General features: G+C 38.2%; 1 protein-coding gene across 1 annotated transcript in view; it reads left to right on the top strand.

Annotated features, from left to right (window-relative positions):
- oxt (Xylosyltransferase oxt) overlaps nt 1-12,321 on the top strand; it is a 214,324-nt gene that overhangs the window by 175,072 nt on the left and 26,931 nt on the right. The window lies entirely within an intron of this gene.

Raw genomic sequence — 12,321 nt, 5'->3', positions numbered from 1 at the left:
GATAAAGAAAAATCGTTAAACATTTAATGTAAAATTAAATTAAATTATATAAGATTTTGCACAATATTTTTGTAAATAATATACATACAATTGTGCTATGCATATTATGACTTGATCTTAAGAAAAATACATACAGTAATCACTTATTTTCTTCTGCACCTTCTTCCGGCTGATAATTTTGTTTTCAACATTTGTTTAGAGTGAAGAAACCATCGAAAGTCCTTCAGTATCTTCTTCAGCGGCGAAAAACATTTTTAAACGATTGATTTGTATGAGCGCTTCTTCTATTTTCATCGGTGGTTCGTCGTTAATATGTTCTTCGACAGAATGACCTCCTTCCATTTCTTCATCCTTGTGAGGAACTTCTTGAAAAATATCGATGATAATGTCGTTGATATCTAGAGCATCATCTTCTGTAGGGAGGTTTGAGTCTATATCTTTGTAGCCAGGGTCACTTGTAGCGGAAGTATCGTACATTATCAATAGATGTTGAAGTTCTTGTTCTTCTTGGTGCTCCACATTGCTGTTCACAACTTCAATTTTTGCGTTTGAGAAGCCAGACTTTACAAAAAAGTTCACGACAGTTTGTTTTCTAATTGCGTTTACTGAAGAGGAAATCCATTGAATCGCATCTAGGATGCTGATTTTCTTTGCAAGGTCACTCGCACATGTTACATCGTTCATGTTTGCAATGAGATGTCTTAAAACACGTTTTCTGTAGTGAAGTTTAAAATTTTTTATTATCACTTGATCCAAGGGCTGACACTCTGCAGATGTGTTTGGTGGCAGAAAAACGATTTGAATGTTGGACAATTCAATGTGCGGGTGAGATGCAGCATTATCCACGAAAAGAATAATTTTTCTGTTTTGACGAATCATGTTTTGGTTAAAGTGACTTATCCATTCGCTCATGATATCTCGTGTCATCCACGCTTTTTTATTAGACTTCCAGTCAACATTCAAAAGATTCAACTTTATGCCCTTGAAACAACGAGGATTTTGTGGTTTTCTTATAACAAGAGATTGGTTGTTCAAAGTCTCCCAGCATATTTGTACACAATAGTACAGTTAAGCTTTCCTTAGAAATTTTTTCTGCCCTGGCACTTTTCGTTTTTTAGACTCATTATTTTCTCAGGAAGAGCTTTAAAAAAACAACCCTGTTTCGTCACAGTTGTAAATATCCTTAGCTTTAAAATCACGACATAAATCTTCCAATTTGACGGTCCACTCTGTTACAACCCCAGTATCAACAGATCCACCTTCACCACTTACGGTTTTCCAAGAAATTTTATTCCGAGTTTTGAACTTGTCTAGCCATCCCACAGAAGCTTTGAACTCATTTACTCCCATAGATTTCGCAACTTCCAAAGCTGGGCTTTTCCCTAATAATAGGCCCATTAATGGGAATTTTTTTAGCACATGCGCGACAAATTTGAAGTCCAACAGTTTTCGGAAATGATTTTTGAACCTGATCATTTCCGTGTTGCCAAAATTGTTTGAGCAGTTCATTTTTTTTCTTTAGGATATCGCTTACCTGCGTCTTCCCGATTTTGAATTTTGCAGCGAGATTGCGAACACTATTTTTTTGCCGATCATACGCATTAATGAGTTCGACTTTATCTTTTAAAGTTAAATGTTTACGAGAAGACATTGTGCACTTCATACGACACTGAACAAAACTGAAACTGAAAAGATGAAAGGCCGACCATATTCCCACCCCCCTGCACACACCGAATTCATCAAAAGTTTTACACGTGCCTTAAAATTCTTGAAAAAGGGTTTGGAACCGTCGCGGTTCCAAACTCTTTTTCAAGAATTTTGATAAAACCTTGATAAAATTCAGAGAATTGGAAATAGAAAATAAACACACAATTGAGGCAATACGTGGAAGAAACGTTCCTAGAAAAAGGGCCGTGAGCTCACCCGCTGTCCGTTATGAAAAGATCAAATTAAGTGCTAATCTAAACAAAACAGTGCAGATTGCCTGTCCACGTCCGTTACAGAGAATGTCCGCCAGACAGAAGCTGCAAACACGTTAAAACCAATGGAGGTGAGTTGGGGAATTTGAAAATGTCCGTTGTAGAGAGATGTCCGTTAACGAGAGGTGTCCGTTAGGAGAAGTTTCACTGTACATGCTATTGAAATGGATAGCTCTGTGCATACAAAGGGTACTAGGAAAGTTTTGCAATATGATGCAACTATGAATCACAGGAAGCTGCTTGTTGCTGCATGTTGAGACATGTTCATACGTGCATAGTAGCCGCCGCGCCAAGTCGATGGGCTCAGTTATTCATTAGTAGTGAGAGTGTAAAGTGCTTGCGATGGCATCGTGGTCACGAAATGAGATAAGGACAGTTTTGCGGTATAATTTCGTGCGTGGTTTAACCATAGACCAGTGCTTAGAAGAAATAACTCTTGCACTAGATGATGATTGTCCGCATCGTACAACGATATTCAGGTGGTATAGAGAATTCCAAAGGGGAAATTTCACTCTGGAGGATTCTGAGAGGCCGGGAAGGCCACGAACGTCAGTTACGGAGGAAAACGTTACTGCTGTGAGGAAAATGCTTGACGAAAACAGGCGAGTGACCTACCAACAGATAGAGGATACTTTGGGCCTAAATGCACCAGCAATTCGTTCGATTCTGCAAGATCATTTGCACGTGAAGAAACTTTGTTCTCTCTGGGTGCCGCATCAACTGACTGAAGAGCAGATGACACGACGTGTGACTTGGTGCCGGGAGATGTTAAAAAAGTTTGATAAGGGACAATCTCGGTATGTGAACAACATCGTGACAGGTGACGAGACTTGGCTGTACTATTACGATCTGCCGACCAAGGCTCAAAACAAAGTTTGGGTCTTTGATGATGACGACACACCCGTAATTGTCAGAAAATCCCGATCTGTAAAGAAAAAAATGATAGCTGTATTTTTCAAATCGAGTGGAATTGTGGAACGTGTCGTTTTGCACACGCAGAAGACAGTCACGGCTAAGTGGTATACTGAACAATGCCTGCCTAAAGTCATTGGATCTATGAAGAACCTGCGGCCAAAGTCAAGAATGGACACCTGGTACCTCCATCACGATAATGCTGCAGCTCACCGCGCCAAAGCCTGCACCGAATATTTGACCACGACAGGACTGAAACTTCTCGAGCACCCTCCCTACAGGCCAGACCTTGCTCCCTGCGACTTTGCACTGTTCCCGCATGTGAAAATGAAGCTAAAAGGGAGGCGGTTTTCCAGTAATGAGGACCTTCTACGGGCTTGGGACGAGTGTGCTTTACTCCCTAGTGAAACTTGGCAGAACTGGTTTAAAGATTGGTTTCGGAGGATGGAGAGGTGTATTGAATGTAGAGGAAATTACTTTGAAAAAATTAAATAAACAAAGCTGTATTGCAAAACTTTCCTAGTACCCTTTGTATAAATGTATTATTGCAAATCTAGAGATTTAAATCTAAATGTTTTCCCTCATCTTTCTTCCCTCGCATTGACAGAGGAGACATTCTGCCTATCCTACTATAACATGTTCTAAAAAAAATGGCATGTAATAGAAATGCACACTGTTAGAAATATGAAATGTTTTCAGTGGCTAATTTTTCTATCAGGGGAAATCTTCTTATAGTGGGCTTTATATTTATATATATTAGAATAATGAAATAGTTGAAAATGGTAGTAAAAGAAGAGTTGAAAACGGTAGAAAAGAACGGTAGAAGAGTTGAAAAAAAAAAGAAAAAAAAAATAAGTTTGTCTATCAGTCTATTTATGTTAATTTGGTTTTATTATATTGTAGTTAGTATAGTCTCTATTTGTGATATTTCATGCAATTTGGAACTGGCATCTTGCAAGGGGGACGCCGTTAAATTTTTATGTAATTGGCACTAAAATTAAATGGATTTTTATGATTCTTAATTGGATTTTCTAAATTATTTGGAGAGTTTTTGCTACAGTTTTAGTCCTGTTACATTTTCTTCTCTCTCCCTGTTTATTTAATTATGTTTAATTAATTTTTTTTCTCAACAGTTTTGCCATGCTACTGGCATTAGTTTTGATTTTATATTTAATATTAGTTACACACACACACACAAATCCCAGTATAAGAGGATGGCTGTCTAGCCTCCACCCCCCCCCCCCTCTACCCCCAGAAAAAAAAAAAAGTATGTGCACATTTTCACATTGTCCTTATCTTATGGACATTGCTAAGGACATTGTTTGTGCATGGTGGCCTGGGAAAGGAAAGTCACATAAAAGGTAATGTTCAATGCAATAATCCAGTATGTGTGAGAATTGCCTGGCTAATAAAGTTGATAAGAACCATTCAGGTATGTTCTAAAGAATACCCATTTTATATGATAAACTCCAATGGTTGAAGAGGGAACTAAGTGTTTCATGTGAATTCAACAGGAGAAGATGTCAAGAGATGGAATTAGCTATACTAGAAAAGTAGTGAATCACATTTGGTATCATGAACTAAAACTCCTTCTGAACTCTGCAGTGAAGTGATTGCTTGGAATTTAAATCTTATGTGATGAATTGGTATTACAGGAACTCCCCAACTTACGTAAGGGTTGCATTCTGCAGATGCTTCATAAGTCGGAATTTCCCCCATGCTTGTACAGCACTCGCAACTATGCTCTCTGAATTGACTGAATCAAAAAAGAAATATTTGTCAAACATGTAAATAGAAATATTTATTGTATTTATTCAATTTTTTATCTCATGCACAGGAAAAATTGCAAAAGCTTGCAAAGTTACAAAAAAATTAAAATTACAAAAAAAAGAAAGGAGACAGGCATAACATCAGTAAGTTTTACCTCTCAAGCATCGTTGCCAGAATCGACGTCCTCAGCTGATAAGTATGCCACTGCGGAGGTTGAGGTCTGTGGAGATTTAGGGGTTGGCCGCTCAAACTTATGAAAGAGCATATTAATGAATGACTGGGCGGTGCCTTTTTTATTTTCATCATAGATTTCTTTGTAGCAAGCAAGCGTATCATTCGCACCTCTGTTAACTTTTAAGAATCATTTGCTGTCAGGATCCAGCTTCTCAAACCTCGCCATTGCCGATGCAATTTGACAAAATGTCATCTCTCTCTCTCTCTCTCTTTGGTGATGAAGCGTCTCGGCTCCCCATTTTGTTCATCTTAGCTTCGTCAACATTTTCTTCTTTCACTATCGCTGCCTGCAAGTCAATAAGTTCTTTGTTAGATAATTCCTTCTCTTCTTCCCCAAATACGGAGGATGCGGAAAGGTCAGGGAATGACCACCGCATATTCCCGGAGCGATATGGCTTTAGTTGCTAATGCTCCTAAAAACCAAATAACATTTCTTCTTTCTCTATTAACTCCTCCATGTCTTTGGCATCGACCTCCAACTGAAGTAGCTCTGCAACCTTTATAATCTTATTTGTAACCAATTCATATGATTCATCTTTTTCAAACCCTTCAAAGCCTTTTACGTGCCGTGGGCATATTTTTTTCCATGCGTCATTTAAATAACTTTTAGTAATTTCCTCCCAGGCCTTATTAATGTTTAAGATGCTGTGGTAAATATTGTAAGATTTCCAAAAGTCTCTTAACATAATTTTTCTCATTGTCTACTGCAGACAGTGCCTGAGCAAATGTTGTGCATAAATAGAGTGCTTTTAAATTCAAAATAACACCCTGATCCACAGGTTGGATGAGTGAAGTCATGTTTGGCAGTAGAAATATAACTCTCGCGTTCGAATTGAAATCATCTAGATGCGTAGGATGTCCAGGAGCATTATCTAATAGAAGCAAAATCTTGAAAGGAACGTCGTTGTCTTTACAATATTTTTCAACTTCGCTAATGAAGCAGAATTTAAACCAATCCTCAAAGAGAGAGATTGTTATCCAAGCTCTCTGGTTCGATCGGAAATTCACGGTAGGGTGGCATTTATTGATGCCCTTAAATGCACGAGGATTTCCAGAATGGTACACAAACAGTGGTTTTTAATCTGTAATCTCCCATTGCATTAGTCTCAAGCAAGAGCGTGGCCCTATCTTTAGAAGCCTTGAAACCTGGCATTGTCTTTTCCTTTTTGACAATGTATGTTTGATCTAGCATTTTTTTTTACAATACAGAGCAGTTAAATTTGCTGCGTTGGATAGCCACCTTTGTCAATAATTTTTTCCAACATATCTCAATTTCTTTGCAGCTGGCGACTTCACCACATACTTTAATGTTTTGGAAACCAGCACGATGCTAACCTATTAAACCACCCATTGCTTGCCACGAACTTTGGTTGGGGTTGCCGTACTTATCCTTAATATCTTTATATATACTTGTTCCTTTTGCTTGAATGGTCATTAGATTCAAGGACACTTGCTTCTGAATCTGATTTTCCAGCCATATTATTAATAGCTGTTCCATCTTTGATATAGCACCTGAATGCTCTTTTGTGATCACCGTTGATCTTAAGTGCATTGATCTTTTGACATGTTCTTTTATACGTGCACTGTTCTTTAACCCCTTTCCGGAAAATGTGCCGTAACGGACTGACTTTTTTTATTTTACAGATTAAAAGTATGCATCATGCAAATACTCATTGTATTAGTTTTTTGTGTTATTTATTAATTTTTTCGTAGAAAATACATGAGAGTAATTAACCCATTTGGGCTATCCCGAGTTATCTCGGGTATTCCAAAAAGTGTGCAAATTACACAGATTTTTTTAATAAATTAGTGCTTGAGCTAAAAGAAAGGCAAATAAAAAATCTTCATTACTCATTATATTAATAAATTTAAAAAATCAAGTGTAACGCACAAGCAGTAACCTCCCGCCACAAGCAGTAATCACGAACTAACTACATTCTGACATACGGCTGCCACAACTGGACAGGCAAGGTAAGCGTCGCTTACGGACGGCAGTTGAAGAGGGTGCCGAAATATTTTTCGATATTGTTTTTGTGAATTATTTTCATGGGTTCAGTATTCTGCATTTAGGAGGGCAAATTATATTTTGCTTGCTGGCGGCACAGGAATGTGCACTACTGTTCTGATATTGCTGTACAATATAAGTAAAACGAAAGCCAGTCGTAAGAAAATCCTGAGAAAATTTGGGATTTACCTGCCTAATGCAAAATTAGCCAGATAAATACCAGAGAAAATACGTTTCAGTCCTAAATTTGGAGGCATTATTGTTTGCTTCGGGTATTATTGTATCCCGAGATCTTTTGTGTAGTTCCAAATAACATTTAAAACTAAAAATGAGATATCTCGGGATCCATGAAGGGGTTAAAACATATCACTATTGCAGCAGCGAGACCTAATTCCCTTGCAATAGATGACAAACTTTGTCTTTCTTCGTACTTAATCATTTTCACCTTCGTTTCTAAATCGTTTCGTTTCCTGGCATTACCACCACTTCCACTTTTCGTTGGTCGCTTTCCCTTCATCATTGTAATTCAGTCAGTCCTCGTATAGCACGATAGTTGTGTTCCTAGAAACCCTCGTGCAATATAAACAACAGACCCTATGAGAAAAATAGGGTTAGGTGCCGACCACACAAGATTTAACACACATTTGTAACCAAATCATTACCAAACACAATAAATAATCGTAATAAAATAGGTATTTTATTACGACTATTATGTAATAAAATATTGCTAATGCTTTTGCTTCTGTCGTAAGCAAACTTGTTTTTTTTTTTTTGTTTTATTTTCTATCCAAACAGATGACAGCCGTTCCATCTCTTCCAATTCTTTGTGTCTTAATCTAATGGATTTTAATTACACTTTGAGTTGTGTTTATTTTCTCTGCATTCTTTGTAATTTTTGGCGTCGCCTCATTTAGGCCTGTAGCATGTGCAATATCACATGGTCTTTAATTTCTCTCAAAGCATTTCACAATTTCATATTTTTTCTCTATCGACAGAGGCGGACTGGCCATAAGCCTTACCCGAGAAACCCCGGTGGGCCAGTGGTCGGTGTGATTTTGGCATAAACCATAGTATGAGGCCACTATAAATTTTCCCGGGTAAGAATTTTTGATCCGGTCCGTCTCTGTTTATCGATATTGCTTTTTTTTTTCTCTCTGAATCTGCAGTGTCTTCACTAGGACGCTTCCTTTTCACACCTTTTAATTAAGTATTTTACTCATTTTTAGGGAATAAAGCACAATTACAAAACGAGGAGGCACGCTTTATACACATAAACAAAGCTGCGTGCGTGTAGTAACTGAATAAACAACACAGTAAAGGCAGAGATACACTATTAACACCTCACATTTTACTAAAACAATTTCCAGTTGTGTTTCTGCTAGTGGAATCTGTTATAAACTGGCAGTAAACTCGATCTAATTGCATTTGCGATTATACTGATAGCTGGAATTGTGTTGGTTTTTACGTTGTTATGGTGAAATGTGTTTCCCCTTCACTGATATAAAAAACAAATACATTTTCAGAATCTTCTCTTCATTCCTATCGTGTTGCGTTCGGTTAGGGGGATTCTGCGTTCTACTGCCATTTCTTGTAAACACAAAGGTAATCATGCATAAGCGAATTCGGTTCGTGTATATAAGATATCGTTCCCCTATTTATAAATCGTGTATGATCGAATTAATGTAGTGTAAACACGTGTTATACGAGGACTGACTGTACGTAAATAGGAATGAAGAGAAGTTTCTGAAAATTTGACAATTCACAATAATAGCATAAAAACCCAAACAATTGCAGTTATCGATATTATCACAAATGCAATAAGATTAAGTTTACTACCCATTTATAATTAGATGCACAAACAGAAAAGCCTAATAAAACGGAAAGCGCAAATTGTTTTTATTGTTTTATGGTGGTGACCTCCAGAAATGTGTTTTAGAAAAATATCACAAGGCATTCAAAATCTATTCTTATAATGGGAACATATGATAACGATGAAAGGGTAGTGCAATTTCCATTATAAATATGACCTTTTAGAGAGATAAATAGCTTAGTAATACAGCAGACTCTCGATTTACAGGGATCGGATTAACCGGGACACTTCAAAACTCCAAATTAAAAAAAAAATTAAAAAAAAACAAAAATAATAAAATTCAAGTAATAACTAGAATAGGTATAAACAGATATTTTGCAAGTCGTAAATAAGCGACAAGCGACATTATTAGTCATCATTGGGAGATTAGTGTACCTATTATCTTGCAACCCCCGCTTTCTTTACACCCGCCTTTCAAAAAAAAAGGAGAAGAAATGTTTAGTTTATTTTAGGGCGATTGTTGTGTTCCGTTGCACCACAAAAAAGAAAGACATATTTTGTTTCGTTATTTATGGCAGGGATGTCAATTTTTTTTTTCCCGTTTTGTTTAGAAATCACGAAAATGATGGGTAATAAAAAAGAGTTGGGCTTTTAGTTAAACAAAGACTTGAAATTATTCAGAAGTTTGAAAACGGTGCATCCGTTAAATCTCTAAAGAACCATCACAGGCATTCTCTCAGATATGCCAGACAAGCTGTTCTTGCTACCTGGGAGTCTAAAACGCTGATGGAACTGATATTCGGGTGACACTCAAGTCAAAGTGGACCCAATTTCGGCGAAATCCGGACAGTCTGTGACAGCCATATCCTCTGCTTGCACCTTCACGATGGTGGGACTGTTAGTAATCCTGGGTATAACCTTCATGCACAAGTACATGGTGGGTGACCACCCAGGTGTGAACCAACGTAAGCAGGGGTCGAGGTGTGGCGCCCACACCACATGGAGGAACGCCGCCCCTCTATGTTACCAGGCAGTACTAGGCGGTAGATGACTCTCATCAACCGGTGAAATACCACCACTTTGCTTATTGGAGGCTTGAAGTGGTGGAACCCATGTTTAGTCTCTAGAGCTAAGTTCGGGCCAACCCTTCCCTATCTCTTCCATCATGCAGTATGATTGATGATTTTTGAGGTTATGATGAATGTCGTGGCGAGATCCAATATTCCTTACATTTCGAGGGTACAGCTCTAAAACGGTGTTCTCAGGCTGGCCACTAGTTAGTACAGCGGACCGAACCTACTGCTAACTGTCTAGGATGCTTCAAGATTACCTAGTGTATAATCTTGCTACCTCTACTCTGCAAGATAGTGACTGGAGGGAGTCCAAGTAATGTGTATGGGGAGAGGCATTTTCGAGGCCACGTTATGTCAAGGATCTGGGTATATTCTTACCATGTGTATGGCATATCCAAAAATTTCATTACTTCATACAGCATGTCTCCCTCCCACTTTTTCTTACTATTGAATACACCATGAATTGTCAAACTAATAGAGTAAGCTTATCTGCAAAAATATCTAAACCTCCCAAACACTTCCTAGTTCAATTCATAAATATACATGGACTCAGTTCTAACTCAACGATGTCCATTTCCACTTGCAGTCTGCCAAACCCCATGCACTTTTTCTGACAGAATCTCAGTTATCAGTTGATTCAACTACTGCTCATCTCAGTTGCCCAAATTATTTTCTGTATGATTATTTTCACCTCAATGGTGGTACTTGTGCATATGTCCGTTCTGATATTCCCTGTCAGAGGCTTCGTAATTTAGAATCTCCTCTTTTCGATCTTCTCTGGCTTAAAATCTCTCTACCTCATTCTGTCAATTTCATCTGTGGTCTCTGCCATTCTCCCAACTCCACTAATTACTTGGAGCTCTTTGACCCTCTCTTTGCAACTTGACTTTCTCTAGTCCAACTTTCCTAACAGTGAGGTAATTTTTCTTGGTGATTTTAATGTTCACAACTCCAGCTGGCTTCCATTTTCTAGTCACACTGACCCAGCTGGTCAAGATACTGAGGCTTTTGCAATTACTAATGACCTTGCAAGATTGTTCATTTACCTACCAGAATAACGGAAAATCCTAACCATACAACCAGAAAGCTTGATCTTTTTCTCACAAGCAACCGTTCTAAGCACACAGTCAAACTGAGTGGGTTTTAGGCACATCAGATTACAGCTTGGTGATTGTCTCTTCTCCAATGGAGCCTTTATCTCATGGATATTCCCAACCTCGTGTTGTTTGGCATTACAAGAATGCAAAATGGGATGACCTGCGAGATTTCTTTTCTACTTTTCCTTGGTCGGATTACTGTTTCGAAATGTCTCATGTATATGTTAGCTCAGATCGTGTCAGTGAAATTATTCTTGTAGGAATAGAATCCTTTATTCCACACTCCACTTTAAAATCTCATTCTTTATCTAAACCTTGGTTTTCCAATAAATGTGCTATGGCTGTTCACGAGAAGAATGTTGCATATCGTAATTATCTTGTCAACGATCGCCAGTATGGATTGCGTCAGTGTTAATCCACTAGTGATATTCTGGCTTATGTTACCCATTTATGGACAAATTCAATGGAAAAGTTCGGTGAAACACAAGCAGTTGCTCTTGACTTCTCAAAGACTTTTGTTCCCGTTTGGCCTAAAAATCTTCTAAACAAGCTTCCATCTTATGGTTTGCCAACTGTTTTTTGTAATTGGTTATCCAGTTTTCTCTATCTCTTCCATCAGGCAGTATGATTGATGATTTTTGGGGTTATGATGAATGTCGTGGCGAGATCCAATATTCCTTACATTTCGAGGGTACAGCTCTAAAACGGTGTTCGCAGGCTGGCCGCTAGTTAGTACACCAGACTGAACCTATTGGTAACTCTCTAGGAAGCTTCCGGATCAGCTAGTGTATAATCTTGCTACCTCTACTCTGCCAGATAGTGACTGGAGGGAGTCCGAGTAGTGTGTATGCGGGGAGCATTGTCGAGGCCATGTTATGTCAAGGATCTGGGTATATTCTTACCACATGTACACCATATCCAAAAATTTCATTACTGCATACAGCATGTCCCATCCACACTTTTTCTTACTATTGAATACACCATGAATTGTCAAAATAATAGAGCAAGCTTATCTGCGAAAAGATATAAACCTCCCAAGGACTTCCTAATTCATTTCACAAATATACGTGGTCTCAATTCTAATCTCAACGATGTTCATTTCCACTTGCAGTCTTCCAAACCCCATGTACTTTTTCTGACTAAATCTCAGTTATCAGTTGATTCAACTACTGCTCATCTCAGATGTCCAAATTATTTGCTGTATGATTCCTTTCGCCTCAAAGGTGGTACTTGTGCATATGTCCGTTCTGATATTCCCTGTCAGAGACTTGGCAATTTGGAATCTCCTCTCTTTGACGATCTCTGGCTTAAAATCTCTCTACCTCATTGTGTAAAATTCATCTGTTGGCTCTACCGTTCTCCCAACTCCACTAATCACTTGGAGCTCTTTGACTTCCTCTCTTTGCAACTTGACTTTCTCCAGTCCAACTTTCCTAACAGT

This window comes from Mastigoproctus giganteus, chromosome 12, assembly GCF_048544385.1.
Source record: "Mastigoproctus giganteus isolate SK-2022 chromosome 12, ASM4854438v1, whole genome shotgun sequence".
Lineage (NCBI taxonomy): Eukaryota > Metazoa > Arthropoda > Arachnida > Uropygi > Thelyphonidae > Mastigoproctus > Mastigoproctus giganteus.
This window is presented reverse-complemented; position numbering and strand designations above follow the sequence as displayed.